Source organism: Alosa alosa, chromosome 6 (genome assembly GCF_017589495.1).
Source record: "Alosa alosa isolate M-15738 ecotype Scorff River chromosome 6, AALO_Geno_1.1, whole genome shotgun sequence".
In the NCBI taxonomy this organism is placed as follows: domain Eukaryota; kingdom Metazoa; phylum Chordata; class Actinopteri; order Clupeiformes; family Clupeidae; genus Alosa; species Alosa alosa.
Genome location: NC_063194.1, coordinates 14,845,173 through 14,855,788, shown reverse-complemented (window position 1 = coordinate 14,855,788; position 10,616 = coordinate 14,845,173).

Genomic DNA, 10,616 nt, shown 5'->3' with positions numbered 1-10,616 from the left:
CAGGTAACTGGTGCGGGTTTGCAGACGATCTGACAAGTGTGGACTGAAAAAGCAAGGCTTTATATACCGGGCATGATGAGTGGTGAATGCAGTGCAGCTGGTAGGTAAACGAGGGTGAGGCAGAGCAGAGCAGGAACAGGTGGAGGTCATCAGACTTTAATCAGCGCGTGTTACCAGGCAGAGAGAGAGCTCATGACAAAAACACTGCTTTAGTTAATGTGTTTTGTGAGTGATTTGTACACAGTCCTGTATCCATTGCTGTAGGCCTCCTATTTGATGTGTTTTAATGCAGAAAAACACCCTTGGGTCAATTTTCGCCGGAATTACACTTTAACTGGGAATTTTGTGTAATTCATACAAACTGCTTCATATAGAAACAGAAGTATAACATTTTGTTTCATAATAAGTAATATGATTTGTTTGTTCATATTTTCGCTTAGCATATGACGTTAGCTATCATGCTAGTGCTAATCCCATTCTCTGCCTATGGTTTACTAGCGTGCTAAACTAGCAACACCAAAACCACTAAACTGCCCATTGCCCAAGGTACACCACGCCACTCAACAATAAAATCCAATTATTTGGAACATTGACTGACTATCACTTTGTGATCCCAGAAAATTGTAAAACAAATAAAATAATTCTAAAAAATAATGACATAACATTAAATTAGGTTGTTTTAACTATTATGCTGCAAGATGGGTTTTTTTTAACTACATATCAGTTCCCTGTTATAGACTAACTTGCCATATTAACATTTCCCAGTTTATTCCCATTAATTCTCGTTTATTCCTGTTAATTCCCGTATATCCATCATTGTGAAATGTTTTGAGAGGCTGGTCCTCTCACAACTGAAATAATGTCTGCCCGCTGCACTGGACCCGTACCAATTTGTCTACCAATGCAACAGATCAACAGAGGATGCCATCTCCACCTGGCACTCACCCACCCACTCCCAATACATATGTTAGAATGCTGTTCATTGACTTCAGTTCAGCATTCAACACTGTGATCCCCTCCAAGCTGATCTCCAAGCTCAGCCAGTTTGGCATCAGCAATTCGCTCTGCAACTGGATTATGGACTTCCTTACTAACAGACCTCCAGGCTGTTAAATTAGGAAGTCTGTCCTCCTCCACTATCACCCTGAACACTGGCGTGCCGCAGGGCTGTGTGTTGAGCCCTCTGCTCTACTCCCTCTTCACCTATGACTGCGTCTCTGTTTATGGCTCCAATGCCATAATCAAGTTAGCAGATGACACCACAGTGGTGGGCCTGATCAGAGAGGAGGATGAAACAGCGGGATGAGGTTCAGCACCTAGCTATGTGGGGTAAAAACAATAACCTAGCACTCAACACCCAGAAGACCACGAGAACAAAGAGCAAGGCACACACCCCTGGAATGTGTGTCTAGTTCCTTAGGGTCCACATCACAGAAAATCTTTCTTGGTCTCTCAACTACTCCAGTCTGCGGACCCTTAAGAAAGCACACCTATGTCCTAGAATTCTATCAGACTTCTACCGCTGTACCATTGAGAGCATACTCAAAAACTGCATCTCTGTATGGTATGGCAACTGCAACGCTGCCGATCGCAAGGTACTACAAAGAGTAGTGAAATCTGCCTAAAGGACTATAGGCTCCCAACTCCCCTCCATCCACAACTGATCATAAACACTGTACAAACAAAGCCAAATCCATTGTCAAGGATGCCACCCACCCAAACCATGGTCTTTTCACCCTACTCCCATCTGTCAGGCGATACAGGAGCCTGCGCTCCCACACCACCAGGCTCAAGTACAGCTTCTTTCCAGAGGCTGTAACACTGCTGAACAAAACTACACCTCCTGTCTTGCACTGTAGATGTTTTCTTGTTTACCTGTTTACTTTTTTACTTCTGTACTGTTACCTGTTTACATTTACTCCTGCGCTGTTTCATCAATGCCCTTGCACTGCTAACATCCAAAACTGCACAATGTATATGTATATTATATAGATTGTCTATTTATACTCTCTGTACATAACCCTCTATACTCCTTATCTGTCACTGTAGACATGTCATCTGGAAAACGTAAGGTTACTTCACTGCAAAAAACTGCTTATCATCTAACATCTAAGTGTTATTAATCTTATATTAAAAATCTAGTTAATATTGATTTCAGTATAAAGAGACTTACCTAGCTCTTTCTCATAAAATCATTCAACTTAAAGGTGCCATGTGTAAGAATTAAGGTAAAAATATCCCCCCCAAAAAATGAGCTACACGCATCAAAAGAATGAGAAGAAATAAGAGTGATGATGTCATTAAAAAAATGACACGGTATAGTGCTGCAGAGACATCAACCTGAATTACCATGCTAAATTACTAGCCACAGCCCAACAGGTGTATACTCTTTGGTTCAAGTACGCCCACAAGCCGTGCGAGTTATTCGTGTATGCAGTTTGGCAGGCGGTTATGTTGCCCGCATGCCGCCTCCCATGGCCGAAACTGGTATTATGACACCTGTCGGGCTGTGGCTAGTAATTTAGCATGCTAATTCAGATTGATATCTCTGCAGCACTATACCATGTCATTTTTTTAATGACATTGCTCTTATTTCTTCTCATTCTTTTGATGCGTGTAGCTAATTTTTTGGGGGATATTTTTACCTCAATTCTTACACATGGCATCTGACTATGGGATGCGCCCTCTGGCGTGACCAACCACTGAAGCACCTATTGCACCATGTCTGTCTATACACAGACCAATCGCAACCCAGGACGTCACCCCTTTATATTCGGCTGCGCAACCCCTTCGCTCATTCTCTGGCATGCTTGCAGTTGCACGTTCCCGTGCACTTATGCAAAACGGGCGTATTGGTGAGATACCTCGCTCATATTCTCAGAGAACCACAGTTATGTTAAGTAACCTTCCGTTCTCTTTTGAACATTTGTTCGGTATCTCACTAGGAAGATATAGCCAACTCCCGTATTGCATTAGCCTGACGAGCCAGACCCACATTAAAATATAGGGTCTGGCTACTCACCTTTGGCAGTGCTACGTCCGAGGGGCGGGATAATCGGTTGTCTTTCAAATTCCCTCTGCACGCAATAGGACAGCTATGAGTCCCATGCGTTTTCCCAACAGTGGAGCTAGTTGGCTAGTTCAAACTTTTGCCAACTTAAAAAAAGCTTATCGTGTCATGCTGTTCGCCAACAGCAACATCCATCTTCTTTGTTTTCAAGTAGCAGGGAATTCAAGCCAAACCGTTGCAACTCAGCCATCAATCATTATGTTAAGCCCGCCTAACGTCTCTATACACGATTTGATTGGCCTGATAGAAATTATTATTTTTTTAAATTAAAAATCAACGGAGAGTTGCTAGACTAGCCCTGGCAGCAAATGTAATAATTTGCTGCCGCTAGGGTGCATCTAGATTTCTAGGCTAGTATTGCATACCTTCCGAAGCAAAAAGAGTATGATATGACGAGGTTTGAGGGTTCATTTAAGTCGTCTGATGGTTATCAGAAGTTCAGAACAATCAGAACAATGGTTATCAGAAGTTTTCCTGAACACATACAATGATTTTCTTTACAGGAAAAAGTTATGAAAAGGTAATGCAATGCCATCTGAAGTCCAAAAGACCTTGGCCATCCAATATTTCATCCCTGTCCCTTGTTTTAAAGATTTATCTGGATCCTCTGAATATTTTAAAGATCCTATGCCACACCTATTTCATTCATTTTGTTATAATCCTTGATGTCCTTTGATCGAGTTTGTAACATTAGAAATGGAAATTGACATTGGAAATGCCTTGGATGGCTTATTTCAAGCTATTCTAGCATTGTCTGAAAAGCCTGGTAGAGGAGACGACTGCTTTTCTCATGAATATTTAATATGTAAATAAGTTTTGTTCTGATTGGTAGTCCGCAAAAACGTAGGCGGTAACATCACGTCGCCAGAAAGCAGGGGTGCGTTTCCCAAACCCATAGTTGCAAACCTGTTAGCAACTTAGTTGGTTGGCAATGAGAAATTGCATTGCAACCAAAGTTGCTAACTTAGTTAGCAACTATGGTTTTGGGAAACACGCCCCAGGATAGTTGAGAGGCATCCATGCAGATAACTCTTCACTCACTCCCCTCGATTTCTCATGTTACTTAGGCCTACATTACAGAAAACATCTGATTTATAGGCCTACTATCCAACCGATTGTGACAGCAAAACCCTTCTGTAATCAACATGTTAAAGGTGCTCTAAGCGATGCCACGTGTTTTTTAGGCTAAAACATTTTATGTCACTGACTGCAAACATCACCTAACCAACAGCTGGCTGTCTGTGTCCTGAATACACTGTAAAAAAAAAAAACAACCTGGGCAAACCTAGCCCATAAAAACATAACAAACTGTTCCAGCAAATCACAGACAAGATCTTGGCGTTTAGGAGAGTTTCAATTGCCGCGGGAGCAGCCCGCCGGGGAGGGAGGAAGTAGCGAGCAAGCTCTCTGTTTTGTTTGAAAGTCAACAGAAGTGACGTTGCCCAGCATCGCTTAGAGTACCTTTAACTTTATTTAACTGCGTGATCATTGTGATAAAACTTGTTATCGTCTTCGAAATGCGCTGGACGCAACACAAATTTGGTACCATAGTGTTCCGATTTCTCCAAAAATAAATTGTAACCATTTCTCCCTCAACTCATCTTTCTGTGACAGGAAATGCAATGCAGATGTTTTGTTTAGGCATAACACAGGTTCGCTGTCGTTCTGCCATATGTACTAATGGCGCATTGTCACTTGTAGTGGCCTACTTGTTAGCAATTCAGAGTTGTAACCGGAGGGTTGCCGGTTCGAACCCCGACCACCTAACCCCTCACTGCTCCCTGAGCGCCGCTGTTGTTGCAGGCAGCTCACTGCACCGGGATTAGTGTGTGCTTCACCTCACTGTGTTCACTGTGTGCTAATAGGCCAGTCAATCTAGCCCAAAAAGACAAAAATAGCAACAGAAATGCCTCAAAAATCCCTAGTTTATATTGGTCCTAATACCCTCCTGAATTATATACTAAAAGTCAAAGTAAAAGCCAAAGATGGAGTGGAACATATTTGTTTATTAGTAACTTGTAAATTAAAGGCCAAAGTTGTGCCCAACACTCTCAGTAATAGGGGGAAAAAAATAAATTAATAGCTATCACTATGAAATTTCTCCAGTTGATTAGTGCCATTAAACCAAAGAAAAAATGTATTACAAGTTTTTGAGATCTTATGTTTATATATGCAAATTAGGCATTTATTCATAAAATGTACCATCATTTGCATATACAAAACACACAATCTAAAAATTGGATGAAGCCAGATAAAACATGTATTGTTTCATTATGTTGAGACAATACAGAAAGACAAAATTAAAGAAGGGACTGCGGCTGTTTCTCCATCATTCCATACATTAGAAAATACTATTTGGAGTCAGATGTTTTGGTATAAAATGTAGAAAATATTAGGCTATTGAAAATATATCAACATAACTACTCCTTAATCAAACACAACCTATAGATAGAAAGAAATCTGTAATGAATAGATTATTTAGGTGTTACTGACGTGGATATTTCTCCTCCACAGTGTACAGATACCTAATTTTGAGAAAACACCCTTTAAAGATTACAGTGAAAGGGAATACATATTTCAGCGGATACCACTATTAACAGACAAGTCATTGATATTGAAATCTGTACATAGACAATACGTACCCAAAACCACAACTCAAGAGACAGATGTAGAAGAAAAAGGCCAGTAGGCACTTTAATACAAAACAGGAGGTACAGTAGGCCATAACTCTGTGGCAACAACAAAAAAAGTTTAATCAATGTTCTCAACCAAGTTTGCCGACATATTTGCACATACGCAATAGATACACATATTGGGGCAGCCGTGGCCTACTGGTTAGCGCTTCGGACTTGTAACCGGAGGGTTGCTGGTTCGAACCCCGACCAGTAGCTGAAGTGCCCTTGAGCAAGGCACCTTACCCCTCACTGCTCCCCGAGCGCCGCTGTAGCAGGCAGCTCACTGCCTGCTACAGGATTAGTGTGTGCTTCACCTCACTGTGTGTTCACTGTGTGCTGAGTGTGTTTCACTAATTCACAAATTGGGATAAATGCAGACCAAATTTCCCTCACGGGATCAAAAGAGTATATATACTCTGCACTCTGTGCAACTCAAGCTAGAGAGCAGTCGAGGCCTTGACGATGGCAATTGCAGCGCATTGTTCTGCAACCAGACAAGCTCGAACAAAGTTTGAGGTGCAGGGTCCTGGTCATTATGGACAGAAATGAGGCATGAGTCTTGGATCATCCAGCCCCATTCCTGGTAGCAAGTTTCCCATCCATTCTTGAACTTGATGGTACAAGCTAACATAGAAGATGAAACATAGCAGATGAAGCTGTTGTTGGCAAGTTGCGATGGTGGATAGCCGTTTTGCTATCAGTCACCTTACTATAAAAAAAAAATTTCAGTCTGAGGTCATTGAGAGAATCTGCTTCTTTGCCTTTGTAGATCTGTATTATTGCTTTTTCCCCTGCAGCAGCAATTTCCTCTTTAGTAGTACACGGCACAATGTTGATGCGTCCAATCAGGTCTTTTGCTGTAATCTTGACAGGTGGAATCACTGATGCTCGTTTGATTCTGAGGGTTATGCATGCAATAATTCCCATGCCATGGAATGTTCCATGACCATCAATCGTCCGGGTGTTATGGTCAGCATTATCAGCAACGAATTGAATGAAGTGCCCTGGTGTGAATCCATCAACTTCTGTTTTCTGTGCTACTGCAGCACTTCTTTCGTACTTCTGTACCTCTGAATATGAACAACTAAACCCAAGTTGATGCATTGTGTCAACTAGAAACTTTGATGCAAAGTGGTGATGCATTTGTACCCCAACTCCAAGTGGAAGTGGTGGGAGTAGACCTCTTGGTCTAGTCACTTGCATTATGGCCTGACGAGGGAACTAACTTTGAGATGTTTTTTTCCCAATAAATAATGTGCGCAGGAAGAGTTTCGAAGACTCTGGAACATAGAGCAGTGTCTTCATCACCAAAGACATTTCCAGACTGGTTGGATAGGTACCCTTTTTCCTCCACAACAGACCTAATCTCAGATTTCAAGAGTTTGCTGCAGCCATTATAAGACTCCGATCAGCCTGTTTGTCTGCCACAGCATCAGATTTGGGTCTTCCAACTTTACCAATTTTGCATCTTTTTGGGCCATTGCTATCTTCATCATGAAAACACTCTGGTACTTGTTTTCCAGTCCTGAAATTGATGCTACATACCTGGTGGTATACTGCATCTGCAGCATGAAGGTCATTCACATTGGCCAGTATTCCTTTCACTGCATCTGACCAGTGGTCCCAACGCTTAGTGCAAATTTCAGATATTTTTATCTGGAAGTCTGTTGTCTTGACAGGAATCAGTTTGAACTTTTTTTTCTTCCCTGCATATCTGTCATGTACCCCACAAAACAAACAGTGATCTTTGATCTTTGGGCAGCCGTGGCCTACTGGTTAGTGCTTCGGACTTGTAAGCGGAGGTTCGGGAACGTCTGAAGTGCCCTTGAGCAAGGCACCTAACCCCTCACTGCTCCCCGAGCGCCGCTTTAGCAGGCAGCTCACTGCGTCAGGATTAGTGTGTGCTTCACCTCACTGTGTGTTCACTGTGTGCTGAGTGTGTTTCACTAATTCACGGATTGGGATAAATGCAGAGACCAAATTTTACTCAAAAGAGTATATATACTATACTACTAGATAGATAGATACTTTATTGATCCCCAAGGGGAAATTCAAGACTACTTTACTTTACTATACTACTTGTATGAAATTAAGGGGCAGAGGATCTCCGCTTACAACCAACTATCCCTGCTTGCTGCTGTTTCTTATTTTGCGCTATTCTTTTGGGATTTGTGAACTTCTTCCCGCACTCTGCATGAACGACTTGGCCAGGGACTACAGTTATGTCAGCATTGCATTGTTGACTGGCTCTGGCTCTGTGGATACCTTCACATCCCCTCTGAGTTAATTTGACTATCAGTGCTTCATCAGACGTTTCGTTCCCACAAAACACACACTCAGCCATCTCATTCTAGAAAAAATATAACAAACTCATGTTTGCTTGCAATCTTTTGCATGTTTTCATTTGTGAATTACATTAGGGACTGAACATCAGCTAACAGGAGTAAAGATGCTGAAAGTTGAACATGTCAGCCTATAGTCAACCAAACAGAAGCCTAGTTAATAATGTTTGATCGAAATAAAGAAATGTCTAACATACCTTTTGTTTCCATTTTCAACAACAGAGCTTCCAATGTCAAACTCCGATCAGATTAGGAATTATAGCCTACTGTGTGTGTGTGGTTGTTTTTTTTTAATACCAAAAACATGACGAACATAGATTTTTTGATGACTCAAAAAATAGTATTTTCTAATGTATGGGATGATATAGAAACATAGCAACAGTCCCTTCTTTATTTTTTTCTTTTAGCTAATGTGTCAAGAATGAAAAAAAACAGTTTTCAGACTGTGTGTTTTTATGGTACATTTTATTAATACATGCCTAATTTGCATATATAAACATAAAATCTCAAAAACTTGTAATATTTTTTCTTTGGTATGATGTCACTAATCAACTGGAGAAGTTTCATAGTGATAGCTATTCATGTTTTTTTCCCTATTACTTAGAGTGTTGGGCACAACTTTGGCCTTTAATCTAAAAAAAAAATGTTTCACTCCATCTTCGGTGGAAGACTTTTAGTATATGATTCAGGAGGGTATTAGGACCAATAAAAACTATGAGGCATTTCTGTTGTAAATATTTTTTCTTTTTGGGCTAGATTGACTGGCCTATAAGTGTGTTTCACTAATTCACAGATTGGGATAAATGCAGAGACCAAATTTCCCTCACGGGATCAAAAGAGTATATATACTTTTATACCATGGTCTAGGTTGAAAAGGGTGTCGTTTAAAAAGTGATATACTACACCTATAAAATTATTATGACGTTGTTTGACAACGCCTGAGTTAGTCCGCTCATAAACAGCTGAAAAAAATAACGATTTTAGCTCTAAAACTCATTTAGTATTAATAATTGATTTCATATTTATATATTTCGTAAGTGACCATGATATAAACCATGATTTATTTCTGATAATGGACACCTTGTCGGGCATTATCCCTTACATACTTACTTATACTTATAAAGATACACCTGCTTCACGCCCCATTTTATGGGAAAACAATCTAACGTTAGCATTATATCATTGATTCCAATGGGAAAGACAGCTAGTCACACGTTATATCTAGTTAGTTCACAGGACATTCAATCATTTTACTAACACAACGGTTATGAAAAAATGTGTAGGCCTTTATGTAACTGACTGATGTCGAAACTATGTACATTACCAACCTAATTTGTTTGAGGACAAGTGTAGTGCTAGCTCGTAGCTAACACTTACCATAATCTCCTATGTAAAACGGTTAGCTAGCTAACTGTGTACCTTCAAATAGCCAATTATCTTACCTAGTTGTAGGAAATATGTTCGTATTACATGTGATAGAATTAAGTGTGACTTATGTTTAGTTGATGCTATGACATGTAAAGTTAAAGAAGCACTACGCAGGTCTGGTTATTCCTTCGCTGTTTCTGGGTTTTCGCCGGATTTGGGCTCGCATTTGTCACTACATCTCCCCCTGCTGCTAAACCCCCACTAGCTAGTGAGCTAGCCATCAAAAAACCAAGCTAAACCCATACAGGGCTCACAATAAAACGGTTGAGCAAACACATTGTTCAAGAGACTATCAAACCACATTACAAAGACGAAGTTCACCCAAGGGTAGGCTACTTACAAACAGCAACAAAGCCAAGTCGGCATCCGTTTTGCAGTCTTCTTCGAAACTACAATCTGACTACATTTTCGAGGCGCGATTGGATACTTCTGCTGAGTCACATCCGGATTTACCCGGACCGGGTCCAGAAAGTTGCATATTCGTTTTTTCCGCGGAGAAACGATAGGTGGAGACGAAGCACCCACCAAACAACCCAGAAAGTGTAGAACCATCAGGACGACTCTCAACCTGCATAATTAAGGTCATTTTTGCAAAAATTGTTGCATAGTGCTTCTTTAAGCTTGCCGAATTTATAGTCAGCCACGGGCAGCTTGACTGTGACTAGCCTACATTCGTGACACTCCATAATGGTCACCTAAATCCCATGAACACACAGATAACTCTTACTTACACCAACCTTATTTAGTAAGTATAAGCACTTTTCACACCCTACTTCGATGCAGCTCCATAGGTTTCCATTATATACAGTCATCTTTCCCCTAAAAGGGGGCATGTACGTACAGCACATACAACATTCCATCTGCAACTATGTGTAGAAGGACTAAATCAAAGCCTCTGTGGGTCATTACGAACCAACCAAGTGGGCAGGATCATGACAATTAGGCAGTTTTACGTAGCAATGACTGCTTGCAGATTAGCTCAATTTTTCTGCCTTTTCCTTTTAAGTCCATGAGCCACAGGGGGTCGTCACTACCACTTGGGGGGGCAAATTCTCACTATATTTTTCTGAAAGCTACATATCTCTGGAGTATAAAATGGTA